Genomic DNA, 15,000 nt, shown 5'->3' on the forward strand with positions numbered 1-15,000 from the left:
CATGTCCAGTGTGGTTTGGCTGTAAGTGCTCAAAAACGTAAACTTTAGACCTCTTTTACTTCTTAACTCAAGTAAATTCAATGATAAGTTGAAAAATGAAATGTAAAATGTTATAGAAAAGAATGTTATGGCAGTATAAAATTACCTACAGCACCTGGTATTCCCAGGTGGTCTCCCATCCAAGTACTAACCAGGCCCAACACTGCATAGCTTCCAAGATCAGTTGAGATTGGGCATGTCCAGTGTGGTTTGGCTGTAGGTGCTCAAAAACATTAACTATAGACCTCTTTTACTTCTTAACTCAAGTAAATTCATTGATAAGTTGAAAAAATGAAATGTAAAATGTAATAGAAAAGAATGTTTTGGTTGTCTAAAATTACCTACAGCACCTGGTATTCCCAGGTGGTCTCCCATCCAAGTACAAACGAGGCCCAACACTGCATAGCTTTCAAGATCAGACGAGATTGGGCATGTCCAGTGTGGTTTGGCTGTAGGTGCCCAAAAGCATTAAATTTATACCGCTATTACTTCTTAACTCAAGTAAATTCATTGATAAGTTGAAAAAATTAAATGTAAAATGTAATAGAAAAGAATGTTATGGCAGTATAAAATTACCTACAGCACCTGGTATTCCCAGGTGGTCTCCCATCCAAGTACTAACCAGGCCCAACACTGCATAGCTTCCAAGATCAGACGAGATTGGGCATGTCCAGTGTGGTTTGACTGTAGGTGCTCAAAAACATTAACTTTAGACCTCTTTTACTTCTTAACTCAAGTAAATTCAATGATAAGTTGTAAAATTAAATGTAAAATATAATAGAAAAGAATGTTATGGCAGTATAAAATTACCTACAGCTCCTGGTATTGCAAGGTGGTCTCCCATCCAAGTACTAACCAGGCCCAACACTGCATAGCTTCCAAGATCAGACGAGATTGGGCATGTCCAGTGTGCTTTGGCTGTAGGTGCTCAAAAACATTAACTTTAGACCTCTTTTACTTCTTAACTCAAGTAAATTCATTGATAAGTTGAAAAAATTAAATGTAAAATGTAATAGAAAAGAATGTTATGGCAGTATAAAATTACCTACAGCACTTTGTATTCCCAGGTGGTCTCCCATCCAAGTACAAACCAGGCCAAACACTGCATAGCTTCCAAGATCAGACGAGATTGGGCATGTCCAGTGTGGTTTGGCTGTAGGTGCTCAAAGACATTAACTTTAGACCTCTTTTACTTCTTTACTCAAGTAAATTCATTGATAAGTTGAAAAAATTAAATGTAAAATGTAATAGACTGTTATGGCAGTATAAAATTACCTACAGCACCAGGGATTCCTAGGTGGTCTCCCATCCAAGTACTAACCAGGTCCAACACTGCATAGCTTCCAAAATCAGACGAGATTGGGCATGTCCAGTGTGGTTTGACTGTAGGTGCTCAAAAACATTAACTTTAGACCTCTTTTACTTCTTAACTCAAGTAAATTCAATGATAAGTTGTAAAATTAAATGTAAAATATAATAGAGAAGAATGTTATGGCAGTATAAAATTACCTACAGCTCCTGGTATTGCAAGGTGGTCTCCCATCCAAGTACTAACCAGGCCCAACACTGCATAGCTTCCAAGATCAGACGAGATTGGGCATGTCCAGTGTGCTTTGGCTGTAGGTGCTCAAAAACATTAACTTTAGACCTCTTTTACATCTTAACTCAAGTAAATTCATTGATAAGTTGAAAAAATTAAATGTAAAATGTAATAGAAAAGAATGTTATGGCAGTATAAAATTACCTACAGCACCTTGTATTCCCAGGTGGTCTCCCATCCAAGTACAAACCAGGCCAAACACTGCATAGCTTCCAAGATCAGACGAGATTGGGCATGTCCAGTGTGGTTTGGCTGTAGGTGCTCAAAGACATTAACTTTAGACCTCTTTTACTTCTTTACTCAAGTAAATTCATTGATAAGTTGAAAAAATTAAATGTAAAATGTAATAGACTGTTATGGCAGTATAAAATTACCTACAGCACCAGGGATTCCTAGGTGGTCTCCCATCCAAGTACTAACCAGGTCCAACACTGCATAGCTTCCAAAATCAGACGAGATTGGGCATGTCGAGTGGGGTTTGGCTGTAGGTGCTCATAAACATTAACTTTAGACCTCTTTTACTTCTTAACTCAAGTAAATTCATTGATAAGTTGAAAAAATTAAATGTAAAATGTAATAGAAAAGAATGTTATGGCTGCATAAAATTACCTACAGCACCTGGTATTCCCAGGTGGTCTCCCATCCAAGTACTAACCAGGCCCAACACTGCATAGCTTCCAAGATCAGACGAGATTGGGCATGTCCAGTGTGGTTTGACTGTAGGTGCTCAAAAACATTAACTTTAGACCTCTTTTACTTCTTAACTCAAGTAAATTCAATGATAAGTTGTAAAATTAAATGTAAAATATAATAGAAAAGAATGTTATGGCAGTATAAAATTACCTACAGCTCCTGGTATTGCAAGGTGGTCTCCCATCCAAGTACTAACCAGGCCCAACACTGCATAGCTTCCAAGATCAGACGAGATTGGGCATGTCCAGTGTGCTTTGGCTGTAGGTGCTCAAAAACATTAACTTTAGACCTCTTTTACTTCTTAACTCAAGTAAATTCATTGATAAGTTGAAAAAATTAAATGTAAAATGTAATAGAAAAGAATGTTATGGCAGTATAAAATTACCTACAGCACCTTGTATTCCCAGGTGGTCTCCCATCCAAGTACAAACCAGGCCAAACACTGCATAGCTTCCAAGATCAGACGAGATTGGGCATGTCCAGTGTGGTTTGGCTGTAGGTGCTCAAAGACATTAACTTTAGACCTCTTTTACTTCTTTACTCAAGTAAATTCATTGATAAGTTGAAAAAATTAAATGTAAAATGTAATAGACTGTTATGGCAGTATAAAATTACCTACAGCACCAGGGATTCCTAGGTGGTCTCCCATCCAAGTACTAACCAGGTCCAACACTGCATAGCTTCCAAAATCAGACGAGATTGGGCATGTCGAGTGGGGTTTGGCTGTAGGTGCTCATAAACATTAACTTTAGACCTCTTTTACTTCTTAACTCAAGTAAATTCATTGATAAGTTGAAAAAATTAAATGTAAAATGTAATAGAAAAGAATGTTATGGCTGCATAAAATTACCTACAGCACCTGGTATTCCCAGGTGGTCTCCCATCCAAGTACTAACCAGGCCCAACACTGCATAGCTTCCAAGATAAGACGAGATTGGGCATGTCCAGTGTGGTTTGGCTGTAGGTGCTCAAAAACATTAACTTTAGACCTCTATTACTTCTTAACTTAAGTAAATTCATTGATAAGTTGAAAAAATTAAATTTAAAATGTAATAGAAAAGAATGTTATGGCACTATAAAATTACCTACAGCACCTGGTAATCCCAGGTGGTCTCCCATCCAAGTACTAACCAGGCCCAACACTGCATAGCTTCCAAGATCAGACGAGATTGGGCATGTCCAGTGTGGTTTGGCTGTAGGTGCTCAAAAACGTAAACTTTAGACCTCTTTTACTTCTTAACTCAAGTAAATACAATGATAAGTTGAAAAATGAAATGTAAAATGTTATAGAAAAGAATGTTAGGGCAGTATAAAATTACCTACAGCACCTGGTATTCCCAGGTGGTCTCCCATCCAAGTAATAACCAGGCCCAACACTGCATAGCTTCCAAGATCAGTTGAGATTGGGCATGTCCAGTGTGGTTTGGCTGTAGGTGCTCAAAAACATTAACTATAGACCTCTTTTACTTCTTAACTCAAGTAAATTCATTGATAAGTTGAAAAAATGAAATGTAAAATGTAATAGAAAAGAATGTTTTGGTTGTCTAAAATTACCTACAGCACCTGGTATTCCCAGGTGGTCTCCCATCCAAGTACAAACGAGGCCCAACACTGCATAGCTTCCAAGATCAGACGAGATTGGGCATGTCCAGTGTGGTTTGGCTGTAGGTGCTCAAAAGCATTAAATTTAGACCTCTATTACTTCTTAACTCAAGTAAATTCATTGATAAGTTGAAAAAATTAAATGTAAAATGTAATAGAAAAGAATGTTATGGTAGTATAAAATTACCTACAGCTCCTGGTATTCCCAGGTGGTCTCCCATCCAAGTACTAACCAGGCCCAACACTGCATAGCTTCCAAGATCAGAAGAGATTGGGCATGTCCACTGTGGTTTGGCTGTAGGTGCTCAAAAGCGTTAAATTTAGACCGCTTTTACTTCTTAACACAAGTAAATTCATTGATAAGTTGAAAAAATTAAATGTAAAATGTAATAGAAAAGAATGTTATGGCAGTATAAAATTACCTACAGCACCTGGGATTCCTAGGTAGTCTCCCATCCAAGTACTAACCAGTCCCAACACTGCATAGCTTCCAAGATCAGATGAGATTGGGCATGTCCAGTGTGGTTTGGCTGTAGGTGCTCAAAAACATTAACTTTAGACCTCTATTACTTCTTAACTCAAGTAAATTCATTAATAAGTTGAAAAAATTAAATGTAAAATGTAATAGAAAAGAAGGTTATGGCAGTATAAAATTACCTACTGCACCTGGTTTTCCCAGGTGGTCTCCCATCCAAGTACTGACCATGCCCAACACTGCATAGCTACCAAGATAAAATGAGATGGGGCATGTCCAGTGTGGATTGGCTGTAGGTGCTCAAAAGTATTAACTTTAGACCTCTTTTACTTCTTAACTCAAGTAAATTCAATGATAAGTTGAAAAATTAAATGTAAAATGTAATAGAAAAGAATGTTATGGCAGTATAAAATTACCTACAGCTCCTGGTATTCCCAGGTGGTCTCCCATCCAAGTACTAACCAGGCCCAACACTGCATAGCTTCCAAGATCAGACGAGATTGGGCATGTCCAGTGCGGTTTGGCTGTAGGTGCTCAAAAACATTAACTTTAGACCTCTATTACTTCTTAAATCAAGTAAATTCATTGATAAGTTGAAAAAATGAAATGTAAAATGTAATAGAAAAGAATGTTATGGCAGTATAAAATTACCTACAGCACCTGGGATTCCTAGGTGGTCTCCTATCCAAGTACTAACCAGGTCCAACACTGCATAGCTTCCAAGATCAGACGAGATTGGGCATGTCCAGTGTGGTTTGGCTGTAGGTGCTCAAAAACATTAACTTTAGACCTCTTTTACTTCTTAACTCAAGTAAATTCATTGATAAGTTGAAAAAATGAAATGTAAAATGTAATAGAAAAGAATGTTATGGCTGCATTAAATTACCTACTGCACCTGTTATTCCCAGGTGGTCTCCCATCCAGGTACTAACCAGGCACAACACTGCATAGCTTCCAAGATCAGACGAGATTGGGCATGTCCAGTGTGGTTTGGCAGTAGGTGCTCAAAAACATTAACTTTAGACCTCTATTACTTCTTAACTCAAGTAAATTCATTGATAAGTTGAAAAATTTAAATGTAAAATGTAATAGAAAAGAATGTTCTGGCAGTATAAAATTACCTACAGCTCCTGGTATTCCCAGGTGGTCTCCCATCCAAGTACTAACCAGGCCCAACACTGCATAGCTTCCAAGATCAGACGAGATTGGGCATGTCCACTGTGGTTTGGCTGTAGGTGCTCAAAAGCATTAAATTTAGACCGCTTTTACTTCTTAACACAAGTAAATTCATTGATAAGTTGAAAAAATTAAATGTAAAATGTAATAGAAAAGAATGTTATGGCAGTTTAAAATTACCTACAGCACCTGGGATTCCTAGGTAGTCTCCCATCCAAGTAGTAACCAGTCCCAACACTGCATAGCTTCCAAGATCAGACGAGATTGGGCATGTCCAGTGTGGTTTGGCTGTAGGTGCTCAAAAACATTAACTTTAGACCTGTATTACTTCTTAACTCAAGTAAATTCATTGATAAGTTGAAAAAATTAAATGTAAAATGTAATAGAAAAGAATGTTATGGCAGTATAAAATTACCTACTGCACCTGGTTTTCCCAGGTGGTCTCCCATCCAAGTTCTGACCTTACCCAACACTGCATAACTACCAAGATAAGACGAGATTGGGCATGTCCAGTGTGGATTGGCTGTAGGTGCTCAGAAGTATTAACTTTAAACCTCTATTACTTCTTAACTCAAGGAAATTCATTGATAAGTTGAAAAAATTAAATGTAAAATGTAATAGAAAAGAATGTTCTGGTAGTATAAAAATACCTATATCTCCTGGTATTCCCAGGTGGTCTCCCATCCAAGTACTAACCAGGCCCAACACTGCATAGCTTCCAAGATCAGACGAGATTGGGCATGTCCACTGTGGTTTGGCTGTAGGTGCTCAAAAGCATTAAATATAGACCACTTTTACTTCTTAACACAAGTAAATTCATTGATAAGTTGAAATAATCAAATGTAAAATGTAATAGAAAAGACTGTTATGGCAGTATAAAATTACCTACAGCACCTGGTATTCCCAGGTGGTTTCCCATCCAAGTACTAACCAGGCCCAACACTGCATAGCTTCCAAGATCAGACGAGATTGGGCATGTCCAGTGTGGTTTGGCTGTAGGTGCTCAAAAACATTAACTTTAGACCTCTTTTACTTCTTAACTCAAGTAAATTCAATGATAAGTTGAAAAATGAAATGTAAAATGTAATAGAAAAGAATGTTATGGCAGTATAAAATTACCTACAGCATCTGGTTTTCCCAGGTGGTCTCCCATCTAAGTACTAACCAGGCCCAACACTGCATAGCTTCCAAGATCAGACGAGATTGGGCATGTCCAGTGTGGTTTGGCTGTAGGTGCTCAAAAACATTAACTTTAGACCTCTTTTACTTCTTAACTCAAGTAAATTCATTGATAAGTTGAAAAAATCAAATGTAAAATGTAATAAAAAAGAATGATTTTGGCTGTCTAAAATTACCTACAGCTCCTGGTATTCCCAGGTGGTCTCCCATCCAAGTACAAACCAGGCCCAACACTGCATAGTTTCCAAGATCAGACGAGATTGGGCATGTCCAGTGTGGTTTGACTGTAGATGGTCAAAATCATTAACTTTAGACCTGTATTACTTCTTAACTCAAGTAAATTCATTGATAAGTTGAAAAAATTAAATGTAAAATGTAATAGAAAAGAATGTTATGGCAGTATAAAATTACCTACTGCACCTGCTTTTCCCAGGTGGTCTCCCATCCAAGTCCTGACCATACCCAACACTGCATAGTTACCAAGATAAGACGAGATTGGGCATGTCCAGTGTGGATTGGCTGTAGGTGCTCAAAAGTATTAACTTTAGACCTCTATTACTTCTTAACTCAAGGAAATTCATTGATAAGTTGAAAAAATTAAATGTAAAATGTAATAGAAAAGAATGTTCTGGCAGTATAAAATTACCTACACCTCCTGGTATTCCCAGGTGGTCTCCCATCCAAGTACTAACCAGGCCCAACACTGCATAACTTCCAAGATCAGACAAGATTGGGCATGTCCACTGTGGTTTGGCTGTAGGTGCTCAAAAGCATTAAATTTAGACCGCTTTTATTTCTTAACTCAAGTAAATTCAATGTTAAGTTGAAAAAATTAAATGTAAAATGTAATAGAAAAGAATGTTATGGCAGTATAAAATTACCTACAGCACCTGGTATTCCCAGGTGGTCTCCCATCCAAATACTAACCAGGCCCAACACTGCATAGCTTCCAAGATGAGACGAGATTGGGCATGTCCACTGTGGTTTGGCTGTAGGTGCTCAAAAGTGTTAAATTTAGACCACTTTTACTTCTTAACACAAGTAAATTCATTGATAAGTTGAAAAAATTAAATGTAAAATGTAATAGAAAAGAATGTTATGGCAGTATAAAATTACCGACAGCACCTGGAATTCCTAGGTAGTCTCCCATCCAAGTACTAACCAGTCCCAACACTGAATAGCTTCCAAGATCAGACGAGAGTGGGCATGTCCAGTGTGGTTTGGCTGTAGGTGCTCAAAAACATTAACTTTAGACCTCTATTACTTCTTAACTCAAGTAAATTCATTGATAAGTTGAAAAAATTAAATGTAAAATGTAATAGAAAAGAATGTTAAGGCTGCATAAAATTACCTACAGCACCTGTTATTCCCAGGTGGTCTCCCATCCAAGTACTAACCAGGGACAACACTGCATAGCTTCCAAGATCAGACGAGATTGGGCATGTCCAGTGTGGTTTGGCAGTAGGTGCTCAAAAACATTAACTTTAGACCTCTATTACTTCTTAACTCAAGTAAATTCATTGATAAGTTGAAAAATTTAAATGTAAAATGTAATAGAAAAGAATGTTCTGGCAGTATAAAATTACCTACAGCTCCTGGTATTCCCAGGTGGTCTCCCATCCAAGTGCTAACCAGGCCCAACACTGCATAGCATCCAAGATCAGACGAGATTGGGCATGTCCACTGTGGTTTGGCTGTAGGTGCTCTAAAGCATTAAATTTAGACCGCTTTTTCTTCTTAACTCAAGTAAATTCATTGATAAGTTGAAAAAATTAATTGTAAAATGTAATAAAAAAGAATGATTTTGGCTGTCTAAAATTACCTACAGCACCTGGCATTCCCAGGTGGTCTCCCATCCAAGTACAAACCAGGCCCAACACTGCATAGCTTCCAAGATCAGACGAGATTGGGCATGTCCAGTGTGGTTTGACTGTAGATGCTCAAAATCATTAACTTTAGACCTGTATTACTTCTTAACTCAAGTAAATTCATTGATAAGTTGAAAAAATTAAATGTAAAATGTAATAGAAAAGAATGTTATGGCAGTATAAAATTACCTACTGCACCTGGTTTTCCCAGGTGGTCTCCCATCCAAGTTCTGACCATACCCAACACTGCATAGCTACCAAGATAAGACGAGATTGGGCATGTCCAGTGTGGATTGGCTGTAGGTGCTCAAAAGTATTAACTTTAGACCTCTATTACTTCTTAACTCAAGGAAATTCATTGATAAGTTGAAAAAATTAAATGTAATATGTAATAGAAAAGAAAGTTCTGGCAGTATAAAATTACCTACAGCTCCTGGTATTCCCAGGTGGTCTCCCATCCAAGTACTAACCAGGCCCAACACTGCATAGCTTCCAAGATCAGATGAGATTGGGCATGTCCACTGTGGTTTGGCTGTAGGTGCTCAAAAGCATTAAATTTAGACGGCTTTTACTTCTTAACTCAAGTAAATTCAATGATAAGTTGAAAAAATTAAATGTAAAATGTAATAGAAAAGAATGTTATGGCAGTATAAAATTACCTACAGCACCTGGTATTCCCAGGGGGTCTCCCATCCAAGTACTAACCAAGCCCAACACTGCATAGCTTCCAAGATCAGACGAGATTGGGCATGTCCAGTGTGGTTTGGCTGTAGGTGCTCAAAAACATTAACTTTAGACGTCTATTACTTCTTAACTCAAGTAAATTCATTGATAAGTTGAAAAAATTAAATGTAAAATGTAATAGAAAAGACTTTTATGGCAGTATAAAATTACCTACAGCACCTGGTATTCCCAGGTGGTCTCCCATCCAAGTACTAACCAGGCCCAACACTGCATAGCTTCCAAGATTAGACGAGATTGGGCATGTCCAGTGTGGTTTGGCTGTAGGTGCTCAAAAACATTATCTTTAGACCTCTTTTACTTCTTAACTCAAGTAAATTCAATGATAAGTTGAAAAATGAAATGTAAATTGTAATAGAAAAGAATGTTATGGCAGTATAAAATTACCTACAGCACCTAGTATTCCCAGGTGGTCTCCGATCTAAGTACTAACCAGGCCCAACACTGCATAGCTTTCAAGATCAGACGAGATTTGGCATGTCCAGTGTGGTTTGGCTGTAGGTGCTCAAAAACATTAACTTTAGACCTCTTTTACTTCTTAACTCAAGTAAATTCATTGATAAGTTGAAAAAATGAAATGTAAAATGTAATAGAAAAGAATGATTTTGGCTGTCTAAAATTACCTACTGCACCTGGTATTCCCAGGTGGTCTCCCATCCAAGTACAAACCAGGCCCAACACTGCATAGCTTCCAAGATCAGACGAGATTGGGCATGTCCAGTGTGGTTTGGCTGTAGGTGCTCAAAATTATTAAATTTAGACCTCTATTACTTCTTAACTCAAGTAAATTCATTGATAAGATGAAAAATTTAAATGTAAAATGTAATAGAAAAGAATGTTCTGGCAGTATAAAATTACCTACAGCTCATGGTATTCCCAGGTGGTCTCCCATCCAAGTACTAACCATGCCCAACACTGCATAGCTTCCAAGATCAGACGAGATTGGGAATGTCCACTGTGGTATGGCTTTAGGTGCTCCAAATCGTTAAATTTAGACCGCTTTTACTTCTTAACTCAAGTAAATTCATTGATAAGTTGAAAAAATTAAATGTAAAATGTAATAGAAAAGAATGTTATAAGAGTATAAAATTACCTACAGCACCTGGGATTCCTAGGTGGTCTCCTATCCAAGTACTAACCAGGTCCAACACTGCATAGCTTCCAAGATCAGACAAGATTGGACATGTCCAGTGTGGTTTGGCTGTAGGTGCTCAAAAACATTAACTTTAGACCTCTTTTACTTCTTAACTCAAGTAAATTCGTTGATAAGTTGAAAAAATTAAATGTAAAATATAATAGAAAAGAATGTTATGGCTGCATAAAATTACCTACAGCACCTGGTATTCCCAGGTGGTCTCCCATCCAAGTACTAACCAGGCTCAACACTGCACAGCTTCCAAGATCAGACGAGATTGAGCATGTCCAGTGTGGTTTGGCTGTAGGTGCTCAAAAACATTAACTTTAGACCTGTATTACTTCTTAACTCAAGTAAATTCATTGATAAGTTGAAAAAATTAAATGTAAAATGTAATAGAAAAGAATGTTATGGCAGTATAAAATTACCTACTGCACCTGGTTTTCCCAGGTGGTCTCCCATCAAAGTACTGACCAGGCAAAACACTGCATAGCTACCAAGAAAAGACGAGATTGGGCATGTCCAGTGTGGATTGGCTGTAGGTGCTCAAAAGTATTAACTTTAGACCTCTATTACTTCTTTTCTCAAGGAAATTCATTGATAAGTTGAAAAAATTAAATGTAAAATGTAATAGAAAAGAATGTTATGGCAGTATAAAATTTCCTACAGCACCTGGTATTCCCAGGAGGTCTCCCATCCAAGTACTAACCAGGCCCAACACTGCATAGCTTCCAAGATCAGACGAGATTGGGCATGTCCAGTGTGGTTTGGCTGTAGGTGCTCAAAAACATTAACTTTAGACCTCTTTTACTTCTTAACTCAAGTAAATTCAATGATAAGTTGAAAAATTAAATGTAAAATGTAATAGAAAAGAATGTTATGGCAGTATAAAATTACCTACAGCTCCTGGTATTCCCAGGTGGTCTCCCATCCAAGTACTAACCAGGCCCAACACTGCATAGCTTCCAAGATCAGATGAGATTGGGCATGTCCAGTGTGGTTTGGCTGTAGGTGCCCAAAGCCATTAACTTTAGACCTCTATTACTTCTTATCTCAAGTAAATTCATTGATAAGCTGAAAAAATTAAATTTAAAATGTAATAGAAAAGAATGTTATGGCAGTATAAAATTACCTACAGCACCTGGTAATCCCAGGTGGTCTCCCATCCAAGTACTAACCAGGCCCAACACTGCCTAGCTTCCAAGTTCAGACGAGATTGGGCATGTCCAGTGTGGTTTGGCTGTAGGTGCTCAAAAACATTAACTTTAGACCTCTTTTACTTCTTAACTCAAGTAAATTCAATGATAAGTTGAAAAATGAAATGTAAAATGTAATAGAAAAGAATGTTATGGCAGTATAAAATTACCTACAGCACCTAGTATTCCCAGGTGGTCTCCCATCCAAGTACTAACCAGGCCCAACACTGCATAGCTTCCAAGATCAGACGAGATTGGGCATGTCTAGTGTGGATTGGCTGTAGGTGTTCAAAATCATTAACTTTAGACCTCTTTTACTTCTTAACTCAAGTAAATTCATTGATAAGTTGAAAAAATGAAATGTAGAATGTAATAGAAAAGAATGTTTTGGCTGTCTAAAATTACCTACAGCACCTGGTATTCCCAGGTGGTCTCCCATCCAAGTACAAACCAGGCCCAACACTGCATAGCTTCCAAGATCAGACGAGATTGGGCATGTCCAGTGTGGTTTGGCTGTAGGTGCTCAAAAGCATTAAATTTAGACCTCTATTACTTCTTAACTCAAGTAAATTCATTGTTCAGTTGAAAAAATTAAATGTAAAATGTAATAGAAAAGAATGTTATGGCAGTATAAAATTACCTACAGCTCCTGGTATTCCCAGGTGGTCTCCCATCCAAGTACTTACCAGGCCCAACACTGCATAGCTTCCAAGATCAGACGAGATTGGGCATGTCCACTGTGGTTTGGCTGTAGGTGCTCAAAAGCATTAAATTTAGACCTCTTTTACTTCTTAACACAAGTAAATTCATTGATAAGTTGAAAAAATTAAATGTAAAATGTAATAGAAAAGAAAGTTATGGCAGTTTAAAATTACCTACAGCACCTGGGATTCCTAGGTAGTCTCCCATCCAAGTACTAACCAGTCCCAACACTGCACAGCTTCCAAGATCAGACGAGATTGGGCATGTCCAGTGTGGTTTGGCTGTAGGTGATCAAAAACATTAACTTTAGACCTGTATTACTTCTTAACTCAAGTAAATTCATTGATAAGTTGAAAAAATTTAATGTAAAATGTAATAGAAAAGAATGTTATGGCAGTATAAAATTACCTACTGCACCTGGTTTTCCCAGGTGGTCTCCCATCAAAGTACTGACCAGGCACAACACTGCATAGCTACCAAGAAAAGACGAGATTGGGCATGTCCAGTGTGGATTGGCTGTAGGTGCTCAAAAGTATTAACTTTAGACCTCTATTACTTCTTTTCTCAAGGAAATTCATTGATAAGTTGAAAAAATTAAATGTAAAATGTAATAGAAAAGAATGTTATGGCAGTATAAAATTACCTACAGCACCTGGTATTCCCAGGTGGTCTCCCATCCAAGTACTAACCAGGCCCAACACTGCATAGCTTCCAAGATCAGACGAGATTGGGCATGTCCAGTGTGGTTTGGCTGTAGGTGCTCAAAAACATTAACTTTAGACCTCTTTTACTTCTTAACTCAAGTAAATTCAATGATAAGTTGAAAAATTAAATGTAAAATGTAATAGAAAAGAATGTTATGGCAGTATAAAATTACCTACAGCTCCTGGTATTCCCAGGTGGTCTCCCATCCAAATACTAACCAGGCCCAACACTGGATAGCTTCCAAGATCAGACGAGATTGGGCATGTCCAGTGTGGTTTGGCTGTAGGTGCCCAAAGCCATTAACTTTAGACCTCTATTACTTCTTATCTCAAGTAAATTCATTGATAAGCTAAAAATATTAAATTTAAAATGTAACAGAAAAGAATGTTATGGCAGTATAAAATTACCTACAGCACCTGGTAATCCCAGGTGGTCTCCCATCCAAGTACTAACCAGACCCAACACTGCATAGCTTCCAAGTTCAGACGAGATTGGGCATGTCCAGTGTGGTTTGGCTGTAGGTGCTCAAAAACATTAACTTTAGACCTCTTTTACTTCTTAACTCAAGTAAATTCAATGATAAGTTGAAAAATGAAATGTAAAATGTAATAGAAAAGAATGTTATGGCAGTATAAAATTACCTACAGCACCTAGTATTCCCAGGTGGTCTCCAATCCAAGTACAAACCAGGCCCAACACTGCATAGCTTCCAAGATCAGACGAGATTGGGCATGTCCAGTGTGGTTTGGCTGTAGATGCTCAAAAGCATTAAATTTAGACCACTATTACTTCTTAACTCAAGTAAATTCATTGTTAAGTTGAAAAAATTAAATGTAAAATGTAATAGAAAAGAATGTTCTGGTAGTATAAAATTACCTACTGCTCCTGGTATTCCCAGGTGGTCTCCCATCCAAGTACTTACCAGGCCCAACACTGCATAGCTTCCAAGATCAGATGAGATTGGGCATGTCCACTGTGGTTTGGCTGTAGGTGCTCAAAAGCATTAAATTTAGACCGCTTTTACTTCTTAACACAAGTAAATTCATTGATAAGTTGAAAAAATTAAATGTAAAATGTAATAGAAAAGAATGTTATAGCAGTTTAAAATTACCTACAGCACCTGGGATTCCTAGGTAGTCACCCATCCAAGTACTAACCAGTCCCAACACTGCATAGCTTCCAAGATCAGATGAGATTGGGCATGTCCAGTGTGGTTTGGCTGTAGGTGCTCAAAAACATTAACTTTAGACCTGTATTACTTCTTAACTCAAGTAAATTAATTGATAAGTTGAAAAAATTAAATGTAAAATGAAATAGAAAAGAATGTTATGGAAGTATAAAATTACCTACAGCACCTGGTATTCCCAGGTGGTCTCCCATCCAAGTACTAACCAGGCCCAACACTGCATAGCTTCCAAGATCAGACCAGATTGGGCATGTCCAAAGTGGTTTGGCTGTAGGTGCTCAAAAACATTAACTTTAGACCTCTTTTACTTCTTAACTCAAGTAAATTCAATGATAAGTTGAAAAATTAAATGTAAAATGTAATAGAAAAGAATGTTAAGGCAGTATAAAATTACCTACAGCTCCTGGTATTCCCAGGTGGTCTCCCATCCAAGTACTAACCAGGCCCAACACTGCATAGCTTCCAAGATCAGACGAGATTGGGCATGTCTAGTCTGGTTTGGCTGTAGGTGCTCAAAACCGTTAACTTTAGACCTCTTTTACTTCTTAACTCAAGTAAATTCATTGATAAGTTTAAAAAATGAAATGTAGAATGTAATAGAAAACAATGTTTTGGCTGTCTAAAATTACCTACAGCACCTGGTATTCCCAGGTGGTCTCCCATCCAAGTACAAACCAGGCCCAACACTGCATAGTTTCCAAGA

The 15,000-nt window shown here is 37.6% G+C and overlaps 5 non-coding genes and 54 pseudogenes across 5 annotated transcripts; all 59 read right to left on the bottom strand.

The window, feature by feature from the left end:
* Window positions 1-27, bottom strand: part of LOC148436658 (5S ribosomal RNA) — a 119-nt pseudogene extending 92 nt beyond the window's left edge.
* A 115-nt stretch (window positions 28-142) lies between these two features.
* On the bottom strand, window positions 143-261 carry LOC148436659 (5S ribosomal RNA; annotated as a pseudogene).
* Window positions 262-377: 116 nt separating this feature from the next.
* LOC148436660 (5S ribosomal RNA) lies at window positions 378-496 on the bottom strand (annotated as a pseudogene).
* A 116-nt stretch (window positions 497-612) lies between these two features.
* LOC148436661 (5S ribosomal RNA) lies at window positions 613-731 on the bottom strand. The gene has a single exon (XR_015876343.1). It is a non-coding gene; the product is annotated as a 5S ribosomal RNA (ribosomal RNA).
* Window positions 732-846: 115 nt separating this feature from the next.
* LOC148436662 (5S ribosomal RNA) lies at window positions 847-965 on the bottom strand (annotated as a pseudogene).
* A 116-nt stretch (window positions 966-1,081) lies between these two features.
* On the bottom strand, window positions 1,082-1,200 carry LOC148436663 (5S ribosomal RNA; annotated as a pseudogene).
* Window positions 1,201-1,311: 111 nt separating this feature from the next.
* LOC148436664 (5S ribosomal RNA) lies at window positions 1,312-1,430 on the bottom strand (annotated as a pseudogene).
* A 115-nt stretch (window positions 1,431-1,545) lies between these two features.
* Window positions 1,546-1,664, bottom strand: LOC148436665 (5S ribosomal RNA; annotated as a pseudogene).
* A 116-nt stretch (window positions 1,665-1,780) lies between these two features.
* LOC148436666 (5S ribosomal RNA) lies at window positions 1,781-1,899 on the bottom strand (annotated as a pseudogene).
* Window positions 1,900-2,010: 111 nt separating this feature from the next.
* LOC148436667 (5S ribosomal RNA) lies at window positions 2,011-2,129 on the bottom strand (annotated as a pseudogene).
* Window positions 2,130-2,245: 116 nt separating this feature from the next.
* On the bottom strand, window positions 2,246-2,364 carry LOC148436668 (5S ribosomal RNA). Its single transcript, XR_015876345.1, has one exon. It is a non-coding gene; the product is annotated as a 5S ribosomal RNA (ribosomal RNA).
* Window positions 2,365-2,479: 115 nt separating this feature from the next.
* LOC148436669 (5S ribosomal RNA) lies at window positions 2,480-2,598 on the bottom strand (annotated as a pseudogene).
* A 116-nt stretch (window positions 2,599-2,714) lies between these two features.
* On the bottom strand, window positions 2,715-2,833 carry LOC148436670 (5S ribosomal RNA; annotated as a pseudogene).
* Window positions 2,834-2,944: 111 nt separating this feature from the next.
* LOC148436671 (5S ribosomal RNA) lies at window positions 2,945-3,063 on the bottom strand (annotated as a pseudogene).
* Window positions 3,064-3,179: 116 nt separating this feature from the next.
* LOC148436672 (5S ribosomal RNA) lies at window positions 3,180-3,298 on the bottom strand (annotated as a pseudogene).
* Window positions 3,299-3,414: 116 nt separating this feature from the next.
* Window positions 3,415-3,533, bottom strand: LOC148436673 (5S ribosomal RNA; annotated as a pseudogene).
* Window positions 3,534-3,648: 115 nt separating this feature from the next.
* On the bottom strand, window positions 3,649-3,767 carry LOC148436674 (5S ribosomal RNA; annotated as a pseudogene).
* A 116-nt stretch (window positions 3,768-3,883) lies between these two features.
* Window positions 3,884-4,002, bottom strand: LOC148436675 (5S ribosomal RNA; annotated as a pseudogene).
* Window positions 4,003-4,118: 116 nt separating this feature from the next.
* On the bottom strand, window positions 4,119-4,237 carry LOC148436676 (5S ribosomal RNA; annotated as a pseudogene).
* Window positions 4,238-4,353: 116 nt separating this feature from the next.
* On the bottom strand, window positions 4,354-4,472 carry LOC148436677 (5S ribosomal RNA; annotated as a pseudogene).
* Window positions 4,473-4,822: 350 nt separating this feature from the next.
* On the bottom strand, window positions 4,823-4,941 carry LOC148436678 (5S ribosomal RNA; annotated as a pseudogene).
* A 116-nt stretch (window positions 4,942-5,057) lies between these two features.
* Window positions 5,058-5,176, bottom strand: LOC148436679 (5S ribosomal RNA; annotated as a pseudogene).
* A 116-nt stretch (window positions 5,177-5,292) lies between these two features.
* On the bottom strand, window positions 5,293-5,411 carry LOC148436680 (5S ribosomal RNA; annotated as a pseudogene).
* Window positions 5,412-5,527: 116 nt separating this feature from the next.
* LOC148436681 (5S ribosomal RNA) lies at window positions 5,528-5,646 on the bottom strand (annotated as a pseudogene).
* A 116-nt stretch (window positions 5,647-5,762) lies between these two features.
* Window positions 5,763-5,881, bottom strand: LOC148436682 (5S ribosomal RNA; annotated as a pseudogene).
* Window positions 5,882-6,232: 351 nt separating this feature from the next.
* Window positions 6,233-6,351, bottom strand: LOC148436683 (5S ribosomal RNA; annotated as a pseudogene).
* Window positions 6,352-6,467: 116 nt separating this feature from the next.
* On the bottom strand, window positions 6,468-6,586 carry LOC148436684 (5S ribosomal RNA). Its single transcript, XR_015876371.1, has one exon. It is a non-coding gene; the product is annotated as a 5S ribosomal RNA (ribosomal RNA).
* Window positions 6,587-6,701: 115 nt separating this feature from the next.
* Window positions 6,702-6,820, bottom strand: LOC148436685 (5S ribosomal RNA; annotated as a pseudogene).
* Window positions 6,821-6,937: 117 nt separating this feature from the next.
* On the bottom strand, window positions 6,938-7,056 carry LOC148436686 (5S ribosomal RNA; annotated as a pseudogene).
* Window positions 7,057-7,407: 351 nt separating this feature from the next.
* Window positions 7,408-7,526, bottom strand: LOC148436687 (5S ribosomal RNA; annotated as a pseudogene).
* Window positions 7,527-7,642: 116 nt separating this feature from the next.
* LOC148436688 (5S ribosomal RNA) lies at window positions 7,643-7,761 on the bottom strand (annotated as a pseudogene).
* A 116-nt stretch (window positions 7,762-7,877) lies between these two features.
* Window positions 7,878-7,996, bottom strand: LOC148436689 (5S ribosomal RNA; annotated as a pseudogene).
* A 116-nt stretch (window positions 7,997-8,112) lies between these two features.
* On the bottom strand, window positions 8,113-8,231 carry LOC148436690 (5S ribosomal RNA; annotated as a pseudogene).
* Window positions 8,232-8,347: 116 nt separating this feature from the next.
* On the bottom strand, window positions 8,348-8,466 carry LOC148436691 (5S ribosomal RNA; annotated as a pseudogene).
* Window positions 8,467-8,583: 117 nt separating this feature from the next.
* LOC148436692 (5S ribosomal RNA) lies at window positions 8,584-8,702 on the bottom strand (annotated as a pseudogene).
* A 351-nt stretch (window positions 8,703-9,053) lies between these two features.
* Window positions 9,054-9,172, bottom strand: LOC148436693 (5S ribosomal RNA; annotated as a pseudogene).
* Window positions 9,173-9,288: 116 nt separating this feature from the next.
* On the bottom strand, window positions 9,289-9,407 carry LOC148436694 (5S ribosomal RNA; annotated as a pseudogene).
* A 116-nt stretch (window positions 9,408-9,523) lies between these two features.
* Window positions 9,524-9,642, bottom strand: LOC148436695 (5S ribosomal RNA; annotated as a pseudogene).
* Window positions 9,643-9,757: 115 nt separating this feature from the next.
* Window positions 9,758-9,876, bottom strand: LOC148436696 (5S ribosomal RNA; annotated as a pseudogene).
* Window positions 9,877-9,993: 117 nt separating this feature from the next.
* On the bottom strand, window positions 9,994-10,112 carry LOC148436697 (5S ribosomal RNA; annotated as a pseudogene).
* Window positions 10,113-10,228: 116 nt separating this feature from the next.
* Window positions 10,229-10,347, bottom strand: LOC148436698 (5S ribosomal RNA; annotated as a pseudogene).
* A 116-nt stretch (window positions 10,348-10,463) lies between these two features.
* LOC148436699 (5S ribosomal RNA) lies at window positions 10,464-10,582 on the bottom strand (annotated as a pseudogene).
* A 116-nt stretch (window positions 10,583-10,698) lies between these two features.
* LOC148436700 (5S ribosomal RNA) lies at window positions 10,699-10,817 on the bottom strand (annotated as a pseudogene).
* Window positions 10,818-11,168: 351 nt separating this feature from the next.
* Window positions 11,169-11,287, bottom strand: LOC148436701 (5S ribosomal RNA; annotated as a pseudogene).
* Window positions 11,288-11,402: 115 nt separating this feature from the next.
* Window positions 11,403-11,521, bottom strand: LOC148436702 (5S ribosomal RNA). The gene has a single exon (XR_015876415.1). It is a non-coding gene; the product is annotated as a 5S ribosomal RNA (ribosomal RNA).
* Window positions 11,522-11,637: 116 nt separating this feature from the next.
* LOC148436703 (5S ribosomal RNA) lies at window positions 11,638-11,756 on the bottom strand (annotated as a pseudogene).
* Window positions 11,757-11,871: 115 nt separating this feature from the next.
* On the bottom strand, window positions 11,872-11,990 carry LOC148436704 (5S ribosomal RNA; annotated as a pseudogene).
* A 116-nt stretch (window positions 11,991-12,106) lies between these two features.
* On the bottom strand, window positions 12,107-12,225 carry LOC148436705 (5S ribosomal RNA; annotated as a pseudogene).
* A 116-nt stretch (window positions 12,226-12,341) lies between these two features.
* On the bottom strand, window positions 12,342-12,460 carry LOC148436706 (5S ribosomal RNA; annotated as a pseudogene).
* Window positions 12,461-12,576: 116 nt separating this feature from the next.
* Window positions 12,577-12,695, bottom strand: LOC148436707 (5S ribosomal RNA; annotated as a pseudogene).
* A 351-nt stretch (window positions 12,696-13,046) lies between these two features.
* On the bottom strand, window positions 13,047-13,165 carry LOC148436708 (5S ribosomal RNA). The gene has a single exon (XR_015876226.1). It is a non-coding gene; the product is annotated as a 5S ribosomal RNA (ribosomal RNA).
* A 115-nt stretch (window positions 13,166-13,280) lies between these two features.
* On the bottom strand, window positions 13,281-13,399 carry LOC148436709 (5S ribosomal RNA; annotated as a pseudogene).
* A 116-nt stretch (window positions 13,400-13,515) lies between these two features.
* LOC148436710 (5S ribosomal RNA) lies at window positions 13,516-13,634 on the bottom strand (annotated as a pseudogene).
* A 115-nt stretch (window positions 13,635-13,749) lies between these two features.
* LOC148436711 (5S ribosomal RNA) lies at window positions 13,750-13,868 on the bottom strand (annotated as a pseudogene).
* Window positions 13,869-13,984: 116 nt separating this feature from the next.
* Window positions 13,985-14,103, bottom strand: LOC148436712 (5S ribosomal RNA; annotated as a pseudogene).
* Window positions 14,104-14,219: 116 nt separating this feature from the next.
* On the bottom strand, window positions 14,220-14,338 carry LOC148436713 (5S ribosomal RNA; annotated as a pseudogene).
* A 116-nt stretch (window positions 14,339-14,454) lies between these two features.
* Window positions 14,455-14,573, bottom strand: LOC148436714 (5S ribosomal RNA; annotated as a pseudogene).
* A 115-nt stretch (window positions 14,574-14,688) lies between these two features.
* LOC148436715 (5S ribosomal RNA) lies at window positions 14,689-14,807 on the bottom strand (annotated as a pseudogene).
* Window positions 14,808-14,923: 116 nt separating this feature from the next.
* The window catches only part of LOC148436716 (5S ribosomal RNA), a 119-nt pseudogene continuing 42 nt past the window's right edge, over window positions 14,924-15,000 (bottom strand).

Source organism: Taudactylus pleione, unplaced genomic scaffold (assembly GCF_031769625.1).
Source record: "Taudactylus pleione unplaced genomic scaffold, aTauple2 ptg001778l, whole genome shotgun sequence".
Lineage (NCBI taxonomy): Eukaryota > Metazoa > Chordata > Amphibia > Anura > Myobatrachidae > Taudactylus > Taudactylus pleione.